Here is a 23387-nt window from a genome sequence, read left to right on the forward strand (position 1 = left end):
TTCACAAATCAAGGAAACTACATTGGTGAAATAGGACGTCAACAGTAGATGTTTTAACTAGGAATGAATGAACAGACCTTCTGCATTTACTGCGATCGCTCAGTGACCAAATGTATGTTTATCCATGTGTTTTTACTTTTTGGTGCTGTCCACAAATTATCTTAACGTACTTTAGTTTTGAATGATGTCACGATCAACTCATGGCCACCTTGCAAAACATTATAAAAATTAAGCAAACATTATGCCTAGATTAATTTTGCATTAAACAGTCTACAAGTTTATATTTTATAAAATTAGAGATGAGCTCTGGCCCAGTTTTGCTGGTTTTGGTTCTAATTTCTTGTTCAGTTTTGGTTTGGCCAAAACCACCTAACCGGTTTTGTTTTTCTAAAGGGATTAACCCTTTTTTGAGTGCCAAGTGAATCTGTCAAAATTGGTGTTGCCAAGCAAACAGTTTTATTCATCATAATGACCTGTAATTAATGTTTACCTTATAAAGGAAATATAGGGCTATATTCAATGCCAGGGGCGAGCTGTGACAGCAAGCAGTGCTGCCTGCTCGCTGTCACAGCTCACCCTGTCAGTATTCAACTGACCCCCCTGCATACGCCGATTCCCCCTCGCTCCGTTTTTGGAGCGAGGGGGTATCGGCATATTCGGCAGCTGAAACAGCGAGAATCGTGGCTAAATACAGTTGGCTCCCTGCATTAGCTGTGAGTCTCGCTGTTTGGGGGAATCTTAGCCATCCTGTGACAGCGAGGATTCCCCTGGAACGTTGACTACGGTGAGAGGCCGGCGCGGGGGTTAAACAGCAAGGATCACTTGTTTTCTGCGATCCCGCCCCCCTGCGCACACCCCATTCTGCTGGACTGCGGCGGCTGGCGGGGGACAGTGCATGGCAATTCTATCTGTACATACAGTTGTGGCAGTGGAGTATGCACATACTGGCATATATACAGGGGCAGATTGGGATTGAAAATCAGCCCGGGAAAAGTATGGTAGCAGCCCTAATGGGGGGCGGGGTTGTTTGAGTGGGTGAGGTCCGTTGAGGGGGGGGGGTGGAATTACTCCTCATTAGGCTTGTTTTTGAGTTGGACACAATTGCAGCCTTCATTGCATCTTCTTTGCATTTGCATCTGCACTTCTTTATGCCTCAGTCAGACCCCTCTATACCCGCCACTACATTACTGCCCCCTCTATACCTTACTGTCCCCTCTATAGCCACCACTACACTACTGACTCCTCTATACCTGCCACTACATTACTGTCCCCTCGATACCCACCACTACATCACTGACCCCTCTATACCCACCACTACACTACTGTCCTGTCTATACCCACCACTATACTACTGACCCCTCTATACCCACCACTACACTACACTACTGTCCTGTCTATACCCACCACTACACTACTGACCCCTCTATACCCTACACTACACTACTGGTCCTGTTATACTCACCACTACACTACTGTCCTATCTATACCCACCACTACACTACTGACCCCTCTACACCCACCACTACATTACTGTTCCATCTATACCCACCACTACATCACTGACCCCTCTATACCCACCACTACACTACTGACCCCTCTTTACCCGCCACTACACTACTGACCCCTCTATACACAACATCACTGTCCCCTCTATACACTACACTACTGACCCCTCTATACCCACCACTACACTACTGACCCCTCTATACTCACCACTACACTACTGACCCCTCTATACCCTACACTACATTACTGTTCCCTTTATACCCATCACTACACTACTGACCCCTCTATACCCGCCACTACACTACTAACCCCTCTATACCCTACACTACTGACCCCTCTATACTCACCACTACACTACTGACCCCTCTATACTCACCACTACACTACTGACCCCTCTATACCCTACACTACATTACTGTTCCCTTTATACCCACCACTACACTTCTGACCCCTCTATACCCGCCACTACACTACTACAGAGCTAAGCTACTGGAGCCTGGGGAGGGTTAGGATATGGGAGGGAGTTAGGCTGCTGGAGAGGAGGTTAGGATTAGGCTGCTGAAGGGGAGGGATAGACTGTGGGAAGGGAGGATATGGATTAGTCTATGTGAGGGGAGGATTAGGCAGCGGAAGGGGAGGTCAGGATTAGGCTATGGGAGGGCAGGGTTTGGGTTAGGCGAGGGGAGGGTTAGGCTGTGAGAGGGAGATGGTTGGGGTTTAGATTTTAGCAGGGGATGGTTAGGGTTAACAGTAGACCCAGCCTTCTATCCCTCTACCCCCAGCAGTACAGCTTGCCTCCTGTACTCCCCAGCTTGGTCACAATCGAGGCTTCCCTGCAGTTCAGCCTGCCTCTTGTACTCTTTCTTCCCTGCTACCCGGGGGCAGGCCCAGGTGATGTCTAAAATATAAACAACAACAATCGGGCGCAATAATGCTATATGTGCTCCACTACTCAATCTTTATACCAATTTGTATTGGTTATATATAATATGTTATGGCTGCTCCCAAAGGCAATTCTGGAGATTGCCACTTAAAGATAAAAAAAAAAATTGATTTGGAGATGAAAATCAATTCACTTTGTATATATATACACATATACTGAAATATGTCTAACTCAAAAGAGAGCGCCACACATCTGAACAATTGTTTCAAAAGATTCATATAAAGATTTATTATATTTAAAAAAGAAGAAAAAAACAATAAAAATACATATAAAATCACAGTATACAATATCTCAATAAAGATTATCCCAAATAGGGATGCAATAAAGGCATTAGCCAATAATTTTCACTTCATATATTACTGATAAACCCAGCTCTAAGATGGTATTCCTGCACAGAGAGTAGTATGGAATAATTTAATTGACATATGAGGAGTCAGTCAGTGTTAGCCCTGTATAAATCAGGGTAGAGCAGTTGGATTTTCGTAAAGCCAATTGGATGGATGATCTCTTAAGGCTCTTTCAACACTCTTTTTAGTTGAAAAGTATGCACATCCTATGCATTAAATAGTTCCTTGTACAGCCAGCCACCTCTTAATCACCCTCCCTGCTGCGATCACAGAGCCGGGATGCATCCCAGCAGCTTAGCCATCACCCCACTCACCTTGACTGTTGCTTGTGGCCTGTGTTCAGGGGAGGCAGTAGTCTGAGGCGTGCGTACCCATCATGGTCCCTGGTAATGTCAATGAGTAACTGTAGCTGGCGGTGATTTGCTGTTGGGAAAAAGATGCCGCCATGCACCTCAAGGTGGTGGAGCTCTTGCAGTACAACAAGAAAAAACAATTCTTGAAAAATGACATGCCTCCACTGCACTGACAGCACACATACATACACACTGACAGCACACATACATACACACTGACAGCACACAAACATACACACAGACAGCACACAAACATACACACAGACAGCACACAAACATACACACAGACAGCACACAAACATGCATGCAAATATACACACACTCCATTGCACTTGGGATCTGAGCTGCCATAGGCTCTGGCTCCGCACACATACACCTCTGGGATGTCACACAGCAGCCACTTCTCTCTTCAGGCTGGCTGGCGCAGTGCACAGATGTTGAGGCCACATCATGCTGGCTCTCTACTGCCCACCCACATTACACTGTGCAGCTGAAACCAGGAATTTTCTGCCTGGAGCAGACTGCTGGGGTAAAGCATGTGCACAAGGGTCCTAGGATTGGGTGAAAATATTTGCAGATGGGTAGGGAATTGGCTATGTAATAGAAAACAAAGAGTGGTTGTGAATGGTGCCGTATCATATATGATACCGGTACTAAGTGGAGTGCCCCAGGGTTCGGTTTTGGGGCCCATTTTGTTTAACATTTTTATTAACGATATTGGGATAGGGTTACTCAGCAATGTATCCATCTTTGCGGACGATACAAAACTTAGCAAAGTCATCAAATCATCAGAAGATGTCACCATGCTTCAAAATGATCTTGCAATTCTAGATGAGTGGGCAAAAAAATGGAAGATGAGGTTAACTGTAGATAAATGTAAGGTTATGCACCTTGGGAGACACAACCAGTGTGCAAGTTACAACCTTAGTGGAGAGGAACTGGGTAATTCCATACTTGAAAAGGATCTAGGAGTCCAAATAGACAGCAAACTAGGATGTAGTGCCCATTGTAATGTAGCTACAAAAAAGGCCAACAAAATTCTGGCATGTATTAAGAGGGGAATGGAAACTAGGGACTCATGGGTAATTATGCCACTATATAAAGCATTGGTGAGACCTCACCTAGAGTACGGAGTACAGTTCTGGGCCCCACACTATAAAAAGGACATCATAGAATTAGAAAAAGTCCAAAGGCGAGCAACAAAGCTTATTAGGGGAATGGAGAATTTAAGCTACGGGGAGAGATTAAGCAATTTGGGACTATTTACATTAGAAAAGAGACGTTTAAGGGGGGACATGCTCAACATGTACAAGTATATCAAGGGCCAATATAAGGAACTGTCACACACCCTCTTTTCTACTAGAAAGGAATCTAGGACGCGAGGGCATGAGTATAGATTAGAAGAAAAAAGATTTCATTCAGCTAGTAGAAAGAATTTCTTTACGGTCAGAACAGTCAAACTCTGGAACTCTCTTCCCAGAGAGGTGGTAACGGCTGGCTCATTAAATGCGTTCAAGGCAAAGTTGGACAAACATTTACTGGAGAAAAACATCCATGGGTACAAATAAGAAATATAAATTGTCTGTAAAATACCAGAACCTACCAAATCAGCAATGGATAACTATACCAGGTTGAACTAGATGGACGCAAGTCTTTTTTCAGCCTAACCTACTATGTAACTATGTAAGTGTCAGAGGTCAGATTTACAACAATCAGGGGTCCATATGCCATCGGGTAAGAAGACAGCTCATGGCACTATACCCTGTGGAAATGTGTCTAATGTTGGGCGTACACTAAGCGATTATCTGGTAGACCATCTGTCCAATCTGGCGTTGAAAAGAAAATCTTGTAATGTGTTGGAGAAAATGACAATTGACCATTTGCTCCTAAACTCTTGAAAATGGACAAAAATTGTTGTTCAGACATATTGGCTGCATCCAATATTTATTTCTGGAAAAATCTTAAATTGTCCTTTCTGGGACAGACTGTAGTGATTAAAAGCATACATAGTATTACCTAAACTAGCTAATATACTGCAGATGTTATCTATTACACTTTTGCAAACTGATATTCTACAGTGCACTCAAATGTTTTCTAAATTTATCTGGAACTTTCACAATCCTAGAATGAGTCCAGCTCATATACATTTACCAAAATCTAAAATCTGCTCTGTTCCACTATGTCTATCAAAGATAAATCCAGGTGGCCAACTCTTTAGAGTTCCAGGTGGCCAACTTTATGGAACTACATAATACATATTGCCTTCCTGGTTCTCATTTATTTTTTGCAGTCCAAACACTACGTCAAATCTGTAGACCAATGGTTCCAAAACCGTGTGCCATGGCACCCAGGGGTGCCTCGGGACACTTGCTGGGCTGCCTTCAAGTGCCTTGCCTCATGTTTATACCTGCTCATTTCCCAGGTCGGATTGCCAGGTCATTTGACCCGGTTTATTTTTTGGGGCCATTTATACTGAGGCCTTTCCCGGGTAGACCCAGCAATAACCTGCGTTCTTTGAGTAGTGTAAAAGGGATATGCGTTTATTTCTTAACATCCAACACCTCTTTATTGCATTGCTTTTATTCCCATGATTTTTACTTAAACGGTACTTATTTACACTATACATGTTTAACATTACCCACTTGACCTTCTATTTTCCTCTTCCTTTTTTTTAAAATGAGTTCCGATATAACATGATTAATATATGTTGATGTGATTTATTTAGCATATATATCCTTTTTTCCAACAATATTTTATATCTTCTATATACTGTAGGACAAATTTCTATATATGGCAAATATAGGGCCTATTTTCTACATATTTCTATTTCAATATTCCATGCACAATTTACTTTTGTCCTTTCCCATTGTCTACTGTGACCTCATATTTTAATTTATCGAATCCCTGACATTTTCATTCTATGTTTTATAGTTTGCTGCACAATTAAACTTTTCCAAATAAAACCCTCAAAACAACCAAATCCATTATTTAACCAATTTGTCTAAAAGAAAAGATGATATCAAGATATCGTGTGAAGGCGCTTTGTATGAGTGTGTTTTGAATTAAGCGGCAGTAATAAAAAAAGTGGTAGTCAGCCCCAATACAATATAGAAAAACCAGAATGGGATGTAACTGCACTATAATAATGAGTGGTCAGGTGTGACGTAAAGAATTAAAATTTAATAACACTGTGAAATATTAAAAGCAAAACATTATTGTGAAACCAGAGGTGCAATGATAGTAAAGACTAATTATTAACCTTGTTAAAGACAAGTCCAAAGACAGCCATATTAAAGTTCACCCATTTCTTGGGTAATTAGTGCAATATTAGATGAAAAAGTCCTCACCTACATTTGATGACTGGGTCTTTAAGGAGGTGGCGTTCCTCCAAAAGATGTATTTTGTCGCAGTGGGGGACCAAATGATTGGTGGAAATCGTAGGTGTCCAAGGAGAAGGAATTCCTGGCTGTGGATGATGGTCACACTGGGTCCCAAAGTGAATGGAGTGACCCTTTGTTATAAGTCCTCAGGTGAATAGTCTAGCCTGCAGCTTTCTGATAAATCTGTGGCAACATATGCGTTTCGCTGCTATCTGCAGCTTTTTCAAAGGTCATGGTGGTTAACAAGGGTGATAATTAGTCTTTTTCATAATTGCAGCCCTGGTTTCACAATAATGTTTTTCTTTTAATATATTACAGTGTTAATTCTTTATGTCACACCTGACCACTCATTATTATATCACAGTTACATCCCTTCCTGTTTTTTCAATTTGTCTAAAAGTCTGTGTGGGGGAAATTTACCTAGATGGGAGTTCTATTTCAGATTGAATGTTGCTATGGGCAACCAATCAGATATTATCTGTATATGCTGTTACTTTATTCCATTTGAAAAATGGATATTTTTATATAGTTATGCAGTCATCTTGGTTGCCATTGTTTTAAAAATACAGCCATGTTGGTAGAAAAACTTATTGGGTACTTGTTTCCTAGGACGGCACCCGTCGGGTCCCATCGCATACCATTACTTAAGGTATGCGATGGGACCCGATCTGACCTGATATTCGGGTTTTAAGAGCTTCATATACAATTTTAAAATTGCATCGCATCGCATGCCATTACAATGGCATGCGATGTGATGCGACGCGATTACACCCGATTTGCCATTGTACAGCCACCCTGATGGCTGATTACAATGTTAAATGCACCCACACACCCGATTTTTTATTGTACACCCACCCTGATGGGTAATTATTATGTCAAATGCCCCCCCATTGTTAACGCCACCACAGTATCAACTCCAGTGCGCAGTGAGCCCGCGTGGGGCGGAGTTACGTGTCCTCCGACCTTTTCATACCCCCACTATCCACGTCGGCGTGGAGTTGATTTTAGATAGTGCCCGAAGCGTGGTGAGCGCAGAATGCCCCGCAAGGGGACCCGGAATACATGTGAAGTAATCCGCGGCTCGCCACGCTTCGGGCTCGGTGGCTCGCCACACTATATAAAATCAACTCGACGCCGACGTGGATAGTGGGGGGTATGAATAGGTTAGACGCGTACCACCACCCCTCGCGGGCTCGCTGCACTCGCCACTCTTTGGGTTGGCGTTGATAGTGGCATGGCGTTAACAATGGGGGGGGGGGCAATTGACATACTAATTACCCATCAGGGTGGGTGTACAATTAAAAATCGGGTCTGGGGGTGCATTTAACCTAGGAATCAGCCATCAGGGTGGCTGTAGATTTAAAAATCGGGTCTAATCGCATCGCATGCGATCTGGTGGCACCGTGCTAGGAAACAAGTACCAATTATTGTTTTAGAAATACATCCATGTTGGTTATATATTTTTTCCATTTGTACTGAAAAATTTAATTATTCTAAAAGAAAATCATATGTAGTGTTTTTGCTTACCTTATGATACTAATACTTCAAGCACATTGACAGTGGTTTGCAGGTCACCAGTATAATGACACCCAAAGCCTGCGGGCAGATGAGGGCCCCAAACCTTAGGAATTCTAGTCACCATCCTGTAGTCAAGAACACAGGGTAGCCATTAGCCTCTCCTCAGCATAGATGGCTCTCTGCATATTAGTATCTTGCCCCCAAATGTAGGGAGTCACCAGGCCAAGCAACTCCTGGAACTTATCCACTTGCAGTAAGTTGCGATAGTTCTCGGGGTTGTTCTCCCTAATTTCCATCAGCAGCGGCATGTGTCCCTCATCCAGCAGGACCACATCCTCCTCTTTTCCTGATCCCTCTCATCTCTCAACTTCAGTTAGCCATAAGCCAGCAGCAGTTGATACTGATTGGAATCCATCACCACAGAATACAAGATCGAGTGCAGGATACAAACTAGCAAAAACACACTTTGTAAAGCTATATAAACCCTGTACTTAAATGTACCCTTTATTTAAATTTGACAATCTTTAAAAGATAATTTGTGTGGCTAAGCAATGCAGTCGTTAAATGACCCACAATCGTTCCATGTGTATGTGTGCAGCATATCATTAGGCCGGGGGTGTTCAGGATTTAGAGGGAAACGGAGTAACAGATCGGATAATATCATGCCGTGTGTGGGCAACTTTAGTCATGTGAGCAATCTCATGGCATATTGCACAAAAATGTTATGTGAATGAAGGTAAATACATGTATGTACCTCACAGGTTCACCTGACTCTGATCTTTTCCCATCTTACATAAACATCCATAGGAGAAGAGTCATCATGAAGAAACGCTGACTTTTAATGACATTGTATTCTTCATAAAAGGTTCAGGGCTGGTTCTTCCATTAGGCAGCTTTAGGTAGTTTTCTAAGGGTGTTGCAGCCTGGAGGGGTTGTGCTGAGGTTGCTTGTTAGGAAAATTACGGATGTCACTGTATTGTATGGTATTTGACAGCAGGTATTCTCAATGCCCTTTTATTAGAATTTTGAATTCATTTTAATCACTAATAAATTCTGTGATGGTTGTTTTAATTAAAATCTACATCCCTTATGGTATTGAAGGCCTTATTCTAGTTAACTCTTAGAAGCAAATTCCTTCTTAGTTGGACAAAACCATGTGCACTGCAGGGTTGCAGATAGAATCAGATTTGGGTGAGTTATTTTGTTTCTGAGCAGGGTAAATACTGGCTGCTTTATTTTTACACTGCAATATACCTGCAGATCTCACTTTGAAGAAAAACCCCACCCATATCTAACTCTCTCTGTACAGGTTACATCTGTCCCCCTGCAGTGCACATGGTTTTGTCCATTTGAGAAGGAATTTGCCTCTAAGAGTGAACTAGAATAAGGCCCTGTGTGAGTAGAAAAGTTCAATTAAGGATAAAGAGCTTTTTCTCTGGGCTTGCACAAAAATTATGTTAAAATGTGCAGCCTACAGATGGAGCGCTTGTCATGCTTGAAGGGGCTGGCAATAAAATCCAAAGCATTTTGGGGGTTATTCTGATTCACTCGGAAAGGCACAATACAGTAACTCTCTAATGGACAAAACCATATGCACTGCAGTTGGGGCAGATGTAACATGTGCAGAGTTAGATTTGGGTGTTTTATTGTTTCTGTGCGGGGTAAATACTTAAATACTGGCTGCTTTATTTGGTACTTGTTTAGTTTCACGGCGGCAGTTACGTACTTAGCGTAGCATCCCTTTTTAGAATATGGCTTGTGTTATCGTGGCAGCGCGGCAGCATAGTGTGTTCCACGCGACCAGCATAGTCAGTTAGAAGTAGCGTAGTGTATTAAGCATAGGCAGTACGTAGTCAGCGTAAGCTTCCCTGTCAAAATCGGCGTAGTGTGTGTACCCGCGACTAGTGTAGACAGAAACAGCGTCTAGTTCTAGCTTAGTCAGAAACAGTGTCTAGTTCACCGTAGTCAGAAGTTGCGTCCCTGTCAGAAACAGCGTGTTGTTCTCGCGTCTAAGTCAGCCAGCTGGTAGATTGAGAGGTACGCAGTTAGTTTAGCTAGTCAGCTGGTAGATTGAGAGGTACGCAGTTAGTGTAGTCAGTCAGCTGGTAGATTGAGCGGTACACAGTTAACGTAGTCAGTCAGCTGTTGTATTCTCTGAGAGGCACACGTATCGGAGACATGGCTGCAGAGAGGCTGACAATTTTTACTCTGCCCCAGACTGAGGAGGAGGCAGTGGAATTCCTTCAGGGACAACATTTCCTGCCTGAGACACAGACCTGCCCCAATGGGCACCCGATGAAGCTCAGTATTAGGGAGCGGATGTGGCGCTGCCATATCCGCACCTGCGGAAAAAAGGTCAGTCTGAGGGCTGCACAGTGGTTAAGAGGGTGTCATCTGACCTTCGTTACCCCTATCCGCTTAATATTCTGCTGGGCTGAGGAGCTGACTAGTGTACGTTTTTGTCAGCTACACCTCTCTGTCTCCCAGGCCACCACTGTGCAATATAATAATTTAATGAGGGAGGCCTGCGCTGTCTTCGGGGGCATCTCCAGACAAACCAGAGAGTGTTTTTTGATGGCAGTCGACAGGCGTGACGCCAGTACCCTAATGGGACCACAATTTACTCAGACTGCTGGAGGGCATACCAAACAGAGCAGCTGGAGCAGGCTGGGTATCATCACGCCAGGGTGAACTACCGCTACCACTTCGTGGATCTGGAGAGCGGGGTTCACACCCAGAATATAGAGAGACTGTGGGGATCCTGCAAGTGGCGCAATAAGCGCCAAAGTGGGACTGCGCGCCATCAGCTGGACTCATATCTCCAGGAGTTCATCTGGAGGAAGACACTGGGCGCAGAAGACCCCTTCAAGTGCATTCTGCACGTGCTGACCCTGCTCCCCAGGCAGACAAAGGTGACGCCGCAGAGGCAACTGCGTCAACTTTGGCTGGAGCATCGACTTTGGCTGCTGTCTCTTAAGCTGTGTACAGACGGGGCAATATATCGCTGAGCGATATATCGCTCAGTATCCCGTTTGCATCAGAGACAAGAGATGGTCGCTGATGAAAAAGAAACTGCCGGGGGAGCCTGGCAGTGGAAATCAGCTGGTCGCAGGAGCATGCTCCTGCGACCAGCGATCACTACGGGGAAAAAATGGGAGCGCGCACCCATTGCGGGCAATATGGTCGCTCAGTGACCATATTGCCCGCGATATTAGCAAAAATCGCCCCCGTGTGCACACACCATTACAGTACACTGTCGGAGGAATTACTTTTTATCTTTTTGGTGTATTTTACCTTCTTGTTATTCATTGTATTGTTCTTTAATAATTGTTTCTTGAGTCATTCTCTTTAAGTTAACTAAAATCAAGTTACCAGTTAACAACATGTCGTCATTACTGTCTCAGGTGCATGCTATGGAAGGTGTGAATGTGTTCCTGAAACACCCCCACTATCCACGCCAGCCCGAAGCATAGCGAGCACACGCATTACGTGTCCTACCGTCCTTTTCATACCCCCACTATCCAGGTCGGCGTGGAGTTGATTTCATATAGTGTGGCGAGCGCAGCGAGCCACCGAGTCCGAAGCGTGGCGAGCGCATGCAGGAAACATCACATGTATTCCGTGTCCCCTCGCAGGGCTCGCTGCACTAGCCATGCTTCGGGCTCGGTGGCTCGCTGCGCTCACCACACTATATAAAATCAACTCCACGCCGACATGGATAGTGGGGGTATAAAAAGGTCGGTAGGACATGTAACGCGTCTCCTCGCAGGGCTCGCTGTGCTCGACACGCTTCGGGCTTCCGTGGATAGTGGAATAAAGAAGGTCAACAGCTGTTACGTCGACAAGTGTCATTGTCGACATGTTTAGTAGTGTTTTTCACACTTTTTTTTTTCAAGGTCTTTTTTGAACAAATACTGTCTAAATTGTTAGCGGTTTTCGGAACATCTAAATTTAGACGCTTGAGCATCTGGTTTGCCGGCGCTGTACTTAGGCGATGTAGTTAGACGCTGTACTTAGACGCAATAGCATCTAAATTTTAGATGCACCCTTCAGACGTTCCCTTTGTTAGCGGTTTGCCGGGGTGTCTACTTTAGACACCCGGCAAACCGCTAACAAAGGGGGTGTCAGAAGGGTGCGTCTACAATGACCTGTGAGCACTGTGCTGCCGAGGAGTCACAACGTTCACAACGTAGTTCAAGGCAGCCGATGAGCTACGCTGATAATGTAGCTACCGGCAGCCGATGAGCTACGCTGATAATGTAGCTACCGGCAGCCGGTGAGCTACGCTGATAATGTAGCTACCGGCAGCCGATGAGCTACGCTGATAATGTAGCTACCCGCAGCCGGTGAGCTACGCTGATAATGTAGCTACCGGCAGCCGATGAGCTACGCTGATAATGTAGCTACCCGCAGCCGGTGAGCTATGCTGATAATGTAGCTACACTGATAATATAGCTTAGAAAAGAAATACACCTATAGCGTAGCGCTGCTGCCGCACTACGCTGATAACGTAGCTTAGAAAAGCCGTTGGGCTGATCTTAGCGTAGTACTGCTGCCGCGCTATGCTGATAACGTAGCTTAGAAAAGTAAGGCTGCCATTGTCGTGCTGCCAAGATTCAAACCTAGCGTAGCGTACAGCTGCCGCCGTGAAACTAAACAAGTACCCTTTATTTTTACGCTGCGATATAGATATCAGTTTGAAGTACACCACCCACCCAAATCTAACTCTCTGCACATGATACATCAGCCCCACCTGCAGTGCACATTGTTTTGCCCATTAAAGAGTGATTGTGCCTTTCCGAGTGAATCAGAATTACCACCGTTGTCCTTCAAAGCATTATACAGAAATTATTCATGGGTAAGAAGAAGTCTAGCATGATGTATTAAAGGATAAAATGCCTTGGGTTTCATACCACATGCCAGGACAACTGAAATTTATCTTAGGATCAATAACCTGTTGAGGAATGGGATACTTAAAGTAAATTGAGCAGAGGAATGGGTTAGTATGGTGTTCAGGTAAAAGTAGTTTTGGTGCGCTGCGTACTAATTGGCCCACCGAACGTGGTGCACATGAACTACTGCCCTCCGAGACCTAAAAGCTACTTGTTTTATGTGAAGATTTTGTGAGTTTTAAGTGGCGGCTGCTCTGTGAGTGATCCGAGGGAACGTCTAGCACTTTTCGTCCACACCCATGTTTACACCCCGGTTTACGCCCAGTTTTGCCCACTGTAAAACTGCACCCATAGATACGCCCACATTACGCCCATTCTGTCCCAGAGTGTTCGGTGGCCTTTTTTTTTTGGTAGCGATTGGTCCAAATGCGGAATGCCACCGTTGCACATGCGCAATGCGTAGTTTACACATGCACACTGAGCTGGAATACACTATCCGACCGAATGTGTACCTGTCCAAATCAATCAGAATAAGGCCCAAAGCTCTGTTGCCTGTGCTCATTCAAACATTAAAGAAAATCTACTACACAAAGTTTTCAATTGGAGACCCAATAGCGCTCTGAACACAGAAAATACACAGTACTTCCCTTTTTGGATCTTATGGAACAGATGGATGGAGCAGAAGATCCTGGTAATCAGTTTTTCATTGTTGATTATTCATGCAAAACAATGGAAACAGAGGGATCATGTGATTAATACACTGTCCATACAATAAATGGGTTAATACACCCGTGCAGATTGGTGGGATTCTGTGCGGCTGTTTTTCCTCCACCAATGAATGGAATATGCAGATGAGCGTACCAAAACTCACATCAAAGATGTGGTGGTTAAACACATCAAGGTATCTTTTATTTGCGTACCCCAACTCACACTGTGTGGATGTAGTATTCACACATAAAGGTATCTTTAAATGAGGTGAATGAGACGGTATAGCCAACGGGATGCGTACCCCAACTCACTGAATAAAAGGCTGTGACGTTCACATCAAGGTATCTTTAGGACCACTCGGTATAAGGATCATAAAAACTTTAATGTCTTCCACATCCAGAAGTACATAACATACAAAGTAAATAAAATAAAAACAGGGTGGTCACTGTGACTGCCAAGTGAAGGAAAAAATGGCGAAGTATATATAACAAATAAACCAATTCCTGATCACATATCTTTAAAAAACTGATGAGGTAAAAGGCATAAGATAAAACTGTATGGGATGCGAAAACGGAAGTGAAGTGCGTTCCATTGCACTCACTTCCGCTTGTCAAATGGCCCAAACATGAGGACGAGCAGTGACGCATCATCCTCAAGCGCCGCAGCGCTCAATAGAGGTATGCGGCATATCGGTGGGTGGAACGGGATGCTGTGCGTTCCACAGCCCCCGCTTCCGCGTTCCAGGCACCTGATAATGTAGCGCATCATAACGATGCGCTAGGTGCTTACAGAATGACCTGTGCGTTCCAGCGCTCCAGGATATAAAGTGCAAGGTGCTTATTTATGCGTGTCAACGCAAAAAAACGGGGGGATAGGTGATCAAGATTGGGTATGGATGGCACATAATAAAATTACAAGAAAATAAATATACAATACGATAAAATACAATGATATTACAAGAGACCAATGTAAATAGCAGCAAAAAAATACAGTATGTATACATCATTAGGTGACATAATTAATGATGTGATTCGTTTTTTCAAGGCATTTCATAAAGTGCACTAAAAAGAGAAAAGAGAGAAAGTGCCTCAGAATATATATACAATAACACATGTCATAGGAACCATTTTAATTCAAAGTCACTATTGTGACCACCTGGTGACAAAGTTTTGAATTTAAAAATGTATTCCATTTCTGTTTTGGCCAATTTGCTTGCCACATCCTTATCTCTAAGGTCTGTGGAGACAGTTTTTAGACCAAAAAAACCAGAGATGTACATAGGAGAACAATTGTGTACTGCTTTAAAGTGGGCAGACAATGCATGCGCTTCAACTCCTTTTTTTATATTCCGCAGGTGTTCAGCAATACGGGTTTTTAATGTGCGTGAGGTGCGGCCAATATAAAATTTGTCGCATGTACATCTGATGGCATAAATTACATTTGAGCTATTACATGTGATAAAGTCACAGATTTTGGCCTCCTTCCCATTAATGAGGACCTCAGTGGTTTTACTTTTTTCTCCTTTGATATGTCTACAAGGCAGACAAAGGCCGCATCTATAAAAGCCAGTTGATCTTATTCTCCCAGGTCAGACTGGCTGGATGTAAGCTTGTTTTTCAAATTAGGTGCTTTTCTATAAATGCATACCGGTTTATCCGGAATAATGCTTTTTAGAATAGGATCTTTTTGTAGCACTGACCAGTGTCTCCTGATTGATTTTTCAATCTCTCTATGTCTTGGATTGAAACCTGTCACAAATGCGAACTCAAATTTGTTTTCTTCTGTTATCTGCGGTTTGATTTTGGCTGTCATAAGAGTAAAGAAAGAAAAAGATCGCAGTTAGCGATTGAAACGCGTTGGTGTAGGGGTCTGTGGAGGCACTGAGGAGAACGGAGGCTGCAACTACCAGCAGGGGGAACACTGCCTTGGACTGAATCCGGACAGGACAGAGCGCTATCCCTTCAATCCACGCTTCATTTGAGAATTTCCCCAAAAGGAGTTCTCAATTTGATCTGGTAATTACAGACCACCTTCTCTCTCACAGCTTTTCCTCCACTACTCACTTTGTGTATTGTTCATGTACATGTCAATGTGTGTTACATTTAAATAAAAAAGGGTCATTGCACTATATGCATCTCCTTTGCACATTTTCTTGCATATACACTGGACGAAATACCCCGGGGACAGGACGATATCCTGAAAGATATATTGAAAATTGCCTGTCATTTCGATTGAATTCTCGAGTGACACATACGGAGAAGAGGAACGGTATTTGATTATAAGGAATGTATATCTCCTTTTAATATTACCCTTCCTCAGTAGTGGCGCTGATAGTGGATTTATCCCAAAACCTTTGTTCTTTTTCATCAATTTGTACAGGTGGGAGGGCACCTGAAGGGATATACCACGTTGGCAGCCTAGTGCGCACTAGCAAAGTCACTTACACCAGTCTTTTTGCACATAAGAGTACTGCGGTCAATATCTTTAACCTGCTGGATTGTGGTTTCCAGAAGGTTTGGATCATACCCACAGGCCTGAAATCTGTCTTGCATTTCTCTAGTTTGGATTTCTAGGATTTCTGGTTCGGCACAATTCCTTTTTAGTCGTTTGAACTGACCGCTTGGTATGGACTTTAACCAATTATTATGATGACAGCTGGTTGCCTGTATATAAGAACCAGAATCTGTTGGTTTCATGAAATTTTTTGTATATATTTTATTCTGCTTGATATACACTGTAATATCTAAAAAAAATTATGGTGTCCTGACTCTTTTCAAAACACAAATTAATGTTCTTATCATTGCGGTTTAAAAATGTGCAAAAAAGGTCTAGATCGTTATCGCTGCCACGCCACACAAAAAAGATATCATCTATATATCGGACGTAGGACACAAGGTTCGACCCCCAGCGTGTATTTGCCCAGATGGTGTTGGCCTCCCAAACTCCCATAAAGAGATTGGCATAGCTGGGGGCGAACCTTGTGCTCATAGCAGTCCCTGTATTTTGAATATAGAAATTATCTTTAAAAAGAAAAAAAATATTTTTCAAAATAAATGAAATGCCTTCTGTGATGAACTCCTGTAGTAAAGGACTAGTATCCGACTCTAATAAAGCCTTTTTTACAGCTTCTATGCCGTGACTATGATCTATTATGGTGTATAAAGACGACACGTCGGCAGTTACCAACGTGTCACCTTCTTGCCACGGTATTTCATTAAGGATCCTGAGAAAATCGCCAGTATCTTTTAAATGTGACTGATTTTTAGTCACTAAAGGCTGTAGGCAGGGGCGGATTTAGGGATGAGGGCGCCCCTAGGCACAACAATAATGTTTACTAAGTAGGACAGTTTACAGGGGCAGTATCTGCATGTCCTATCCATTTACACTCTATTTAAGATGGAATATAGTACAGTACAGTGGATATTTTGCAGTTATTGGTACATTTTGGGCTGACAGTACTATCACAGGCATCCAAGTGCCGCCCCCAAACATGTGCCGCCCCTAGGCACGTGCCTCACGTGCCTAATGGGAAATTCGGCTCTGGCTGTAGGTGGTGGTCAATAAATTGTGATAGGTTTGCCGTCAGGGAGCCCACCCCCGATATGATACTGGAAATTTTCAGAAGCTGTAAAAAAGGCTTTATTAGAGTTGGATACTAGTCCTTCACTACAGGAGTTCATCACAGAAGGCATTTCATTTATTTTGAAAAATATTTTTTTTCTTTTTAAAGATGATTTCTATATTCAAAATACAGGGACTGCTATGGGCACAAGGTTCGCCCCCAGCTATGCCAATCTCTTTATGGGAGATTGGGAGGCCAACACCATCTGGGCAAATACACGCTGGGGGTCGAACCTTGTGTCCTACGTCCGATATATAGATGATATCTTTTTTGTGTGGCGTGGCAGCGATAACGATCTAGACCTTTTTTGCACATTTTTAAAACCGCAATGATAAGAACATTAATTTGTGTTTTGAAAAGAGTCAGGACACCATAAATTTTTTAGATATTACAGTGTATATCAAGCAGAATAAAATATATACAAAAAATTTCATGAAACCAACAGATTCTGGTTCTTATATACAGGCAACCAGCTGTCATCATAATATTTGGTTAAAGTCCATACCAAGCGGTCAGTTCAAACGACTAAAAAGGAATTGTGCCGAACCAGAAATCCTAGAAATCCAAACTAGAGAAATGCAAGACAGATTTCAGGCCTGTGGGTATGATCCAAACCTTCTGGAAACCACAATCCAGCAGGTTAAAGATATTGACCGCAGTACTCTTATGACAGCCAAAATCAAACCGCAGATAACAGAAGAAAACAAATTTGAGTTCGCATTTGTGACAGGTTTCAATCCCAGACATAGGGCCTTATTTTGGTTCATTCTTTCTGACAAAATCCTTCTTAGATGGACAAAACCATGTGCACTGCAGGTGGGGCAGGTGTTACTTGTGCAGAGAGAATTAGATTTGGGTGGGGTTTTACTTCAAAGTGAGATCTATATTGCAGTGTAAAAATAAAGCAGTCAGTATTTTCCCTGCACAGAAACAAAATTACTCACCCAAATCTAATTCTCTCTGCACATGTTACAACTGCCCCCCCTGCAGTGCACATGGTTTTGTCCATCTAAGAAGGATTTTGTCAGAAAGAATGAACCAAAATAAGGCCCATAGAGAGATTGAAAAATCAATCAGGAGACACTGGTCAGTGCTACAAAAAGATCCTATTCTAAAAAGCATTATTCCGGATAAACCGGTATGCATTTATAGAAAAGCACCTAATTTGAAAAACAAGCTTACATCCAGCCATTTGAAACCCCCAGTCCGACCTGGGAGAATAAGATCAACTGGCTTTTATAGATGCGGCCTTTGTCTGCCTTGTAGACATATCAAAGGAGAAAAAAGTAAAACCACTGAGGTCCTCATTAATGGGAAGGAGGCCAAAATCTGTGACTTTATCACATGTAATAGCTCAAATGTAATTTATGCCATCAGATGTACATGCAACAAATTTTATATTGGCCGCACCTCACGCACATTAAAAACCCGTATTGCTGAACACCTGCGGAATATAAAAAAAGGAGTTGAAGCGCATGCATTGTCTGCCCACTTTAAAGCAGTACACAATTGTTCTCCTATGGACATCTCTGGTTTTTTTGGTCTAAAAACTGTCTCCACAGACCTTAGAGATAAGGATGTGGCAAGCAAATTGGCCAAAACAGAAATGAAATACATTTTTAAATTTAAAACTTTGTCACCAGGTGGTCACAATAGTGACTTTGAATTAAAATGGTTCCTATGACATGTGTTATTGTATATATATTCTGAGGCACTTTCTCTCTTTTCTCTTTTTAGTGCACTTTATGAAATGCCTGGAAAAAACGAATCACATCATTAATTATGTCACCTAATGATGTATACATACTGTATTTTTTTGCTGCTATTTACATTGTTCTCTTGTAATATCATTGTATTTTATCGTATTGTATATTTATTTTATTGTAATTTTATTATGTGCCATCCATACCCAATCTTGATCACCTATCCCCCCGTTTTTTTGCGTTGACACGCATAAATAAGCACCTTGCACTTTATATCCTGGAGCGCTGGAATGCACAGGTCATTCTGTAAGCACCTAGCGCATCGTTATGATGCGCTACATTATCAGGTGCCTGGAACGCGGAAGCGGGGGCTGTGGAACGCACAGCATCCCGTTCCACCCACCGATATGCCGCATGCCTCTATTGAGCACTGCGGCGCTTGAGGATGACGCGTCACTGCTCGTCCTCATGTTTGGGCCATTTGACACGCGGAAGTGAGTGCAATGGAACGCACTTCACTTCCGTTTTCGCGTCCCATACAGTTTTATTTTATGCCTTTTACCTCATCAGTTTTTTAAAGATATGTGATCAGGAATTGGTTTATTTGTTAAGCACTAAAGCGCCATTATTGTACATATATGTCCTTGTGCAATTTTGTAGAAATTTTGTATAGTTTAAAAATTGCATTGAACACAGGAACAGGAAGTCCCTCTACTTCCTGTACTTTGGGTATATAAACCCCATGTTAGCCATACCTCTGTACACTTGAAAAAGATCCCAGAGCGGATCGAAACGCGTTGTGTGATCAGAGGAAGGTGACTGCTGTTTCACTGCTGCTATCCAGTTTGGGACTTTGGTTGAAGACTCTGCCTGGCGGACTATCCGGAAGACCCCCCAGGTTGTAGAATTCTATACTTCGCCATTTTTTCCTTCACTTGGCAGTCACAGTGACCACCCTGTTTTTATTTTATTTACTTTGTAAGTTATGTACTTCTGGATGTGGAAGACATTAAAGTTTTTATGATCCTTATACCGAGTGGTCCTAAAGATACCTTGATGTGAACATCACAGCCTTTTATTCAGTGAGTTGGGGTACGCATCCCGTTGGCTATACCGTCTCATTCACCTCATTTAAAGATACCTTTATGTGCGAATACTACATCCACACAGTGTGAGTTGGGGTACGCAAATAAAAGATACCTTGATGTGTTTAACCACCACATCTTTGATGTGAGTTTTGGTACGCTCATCTGCATATTCCATTCATTGGTGGAGGAAAAACAGCCGCACAGAATCCCACCAATCTGCACGGGTGTATTAACCCATTTATTGTATGGACAGTGTATTAATCACATGATCCCTCTGTTTCCATTGTTTTGCATGAATAATCAACAATGAAAAACTGATTACCAGGATCTTCTGCTCCATCCATCTGTTCCATAAGATTCAAAAAGGGAAGTACTGTGTATTTTCTGTGTTCAGAGCGCTATAGGGTCTCCACTTGAAAACTTTGTGTAGTAGATGTGTTGTTGGAGGAGTGGTGTCTCCTCATCAAGTGTTTGAAACCTAGTAGCAGCTGCGCCCAAGGGTGATCCAACTATTCTTCTTTCTACATTAAAGAAAATCTGTAGTTTGTTTCTTAATTAGAAGAACTGAATACTAAGTATCACATGGTGGCTCCCGGGCAGGCAATTGCTGAGGTATTGCATTGTGTATGGGCACCTTAAATTGCGTATGATTCCAACATCTGTACACTAAGCTCTCGAGCAATGTGCACTGTGAAATCCTTAAAACTGATGATCCAAAAAATCTTAGTCAACTCCCAGTAATGCACTGCACCCTTGTGCAGTCAGTGTGCCTTGGCACCCCATGCTCAGCACCATTAATCATTGTCACATTAGCAGATAGGTGAAGCTGCAGCACTACCCCACTCCCATGCACAAAAGCTTTAGCTTAAAAAAAATACATGGCAACCACAGGGGGCCCCTAGCTAGAGGGGGGCCCAGGGGTACTGACCCCTTTTCCCCTGCTTTAATCCGGCCCTGCCTCTAGGCACGTGCCTAGTAGGAAATCCAGCACTGCTTATACGTTAACATTGTAGCAGGTGCAGGGGGATGCAGGTGTGAGACTTGCCCACTCGTCTGGGAGCGCCACCTGATTTTAAAGAACATCCTAGCTGTTTGAGGATAATAGGCAATTATATATTAATATTATCCCATACCTCCCAACTGTTCTGCTTATTGCGGGAATGTCCTGGTTTTTTTAGACGTTCCCGCGTCCCTCCCCTGGCCGACAGTGTCCTGCGGTGGGGGACAGTTGGGAGTCCCCCCTGTTGTCTGTGAATAGACGCTGTGCGCATGAGCACAGCATCTATTCTTGCAGCCAGAGGGGCCGGGGGCATAGCCAGCAGCTCACAGAGCTGCAGGACATGCCTCCACAGCGGAAAAAGCGGGTCGTGGCCTCGCGGCAGCATCACGAGTGCAGGCCATGCCCCATTTTGCTAGGTCACACCCCAAAGAATTTTCTGTACTGACAGCGAATGTTGGGAGGTATGTTATCACCTCTTACTTGCTGTAATGATGGCTGCTGACTACCAAATACTGTACATTTACCAGCATGTTGAGCCATGGATATGGATGTAATTTAGAAGGTATGATTCAAATATTAAGCAGTACCTGTTTTCAGGAACTTTCCTATTATTCCTTGTATTTTCCTTAGCATCTTAAAACATCATTGTCATTGTACATTTTGATTAACAATTTACCATGTACAGTATGTAACTTTATGTATTAACCATTACTTTTACATCTCCGAATTTTGCTATCCAAACAATGTTCTTATTCTAGTAGGATTGTACTGTATGTGCTTTGGAGTGTAATTTCCTTGTGATTACCTAGAAACACTGCTGGAATTGGGCACTTTAGATGTGTTGTTTGGGAAGACTGCCACCTGGAGGCAGCTGGTGGGGTTAGCAGAGTCTCTCAAACAAATGCTCATATTTTCCTTGATTGAATTGCAATGTGCATGGATAACGAAATATATTAAATTCATCAATTACCATGTTTTGAATAAACTTGATGAAACTGCAAGATAATATTTGTGTAATGCAAGAAATAAAATTTAAATCTAGAAAACAGTCCAAAGTGTTGATATGAGCAAAAGAATACTTTTTCTGTTCATCAACGGGTGCCAAAGCTAGCTCTGCATACAGTGTGTGTAGTTGTAACCCTGTGAAAGGGTTAATAAATTAAATACTCATGTTGGGACTGTAGTTTATTAAATATTTGCAAGTTTGAGGTAAAAACCCATTGTAAAGTCATGAAAACTAATTTCAGGGAGATTACAGTTGGTAGCAGAATTTTGCCAGTGCCCCATTGAGGAAGCGTGGGTGTGTTCTACTACATCTGAGAGGAATCTTTTAAAATGACTTCTATCCAAATGCAGATAAGCCCCAAAGCAGTTAGTAAGAGCTACTATACTTGGTAAAGTGCTGGGAAATGGTGCTGATGATTCAATGTAAATGTATCTGTCTCTCATTCCTTTTCCCCCAAAAAATGTAACAGTGTAATGTGGGCTAGGTGCAATGAGGGAGATTGCTAGACTAATGAGGGAGATAGGGAGACTGCTGTTATTTCAGGGAGTCTCCTACAGAATGCAGGAGGGTAGGTAACTATGATATCATATAACAGTGTAATGTGGGCTAGGAGAAATGAGGGAGATTGCTAGACTAATGAGGGAGAGAGGGAGATTACTGCTATTTCAGGGAGTCTCCTACAGAATGCAGGAGGGTAGGCAACTATGGGTAAAATGAGTGTCAGAAAATGTACAGTATGTATAATTCATATATGCATAATACAAAGTGAATATATATTTAATAACAGATTACATTTCTATATTTAAACCACGCTTTATGTTATGTACACATTGGTGGTGCAGGTGATGTTTATTAAATGCAAGAAATAGGTGTTAAACTGTGGTGGCCATTGAGTGTCCGGTTCCCACCATATTCATAACATGGTATTTTATGGAGCTGCGCAGAGTCTATCAGTTGTTGCCGCTCCTGATGCGATGAGGGGAGAGCCATCTCGGGGAGAGGCTGCAAGTGCCAACAAACTTGCAGCTCCTTATTCCACCGGAACCAGGTATTCTTTGTAACCCTGGATGCTACATGGACCGAAGAGGACATCTTCGCCGGATGCGATGGTGAGTGTGGTTTCTTTTCACAGGTACCCTGTGGATACCCTGTTGTTAGTGTTTGATACAGCCAGCGCTGGCACACATTTCTTCTTTCTACCCTGTGGATTCTACTGGAGAAGAGGACAGGACTACGGTCAACCCTATTGGTTGTTGTGGAACTACAAGAACCAGTGGGCCCATTAATGCCCCACATGCTGGGACTTATGGTTTTCCATGTC

This window comes from Crinia signifera, chromosome 5 (genome assembly GCF_055691185.1).
Source record: "Crinia signifera chromosome 5, ASM5569118v1, whole genome shotgun sequence".
NCBI lineage: Eukaryota > Metazoa > Chordata > Amphibia > Anura > Myobatrachidae > Crinia > Crinia signifera.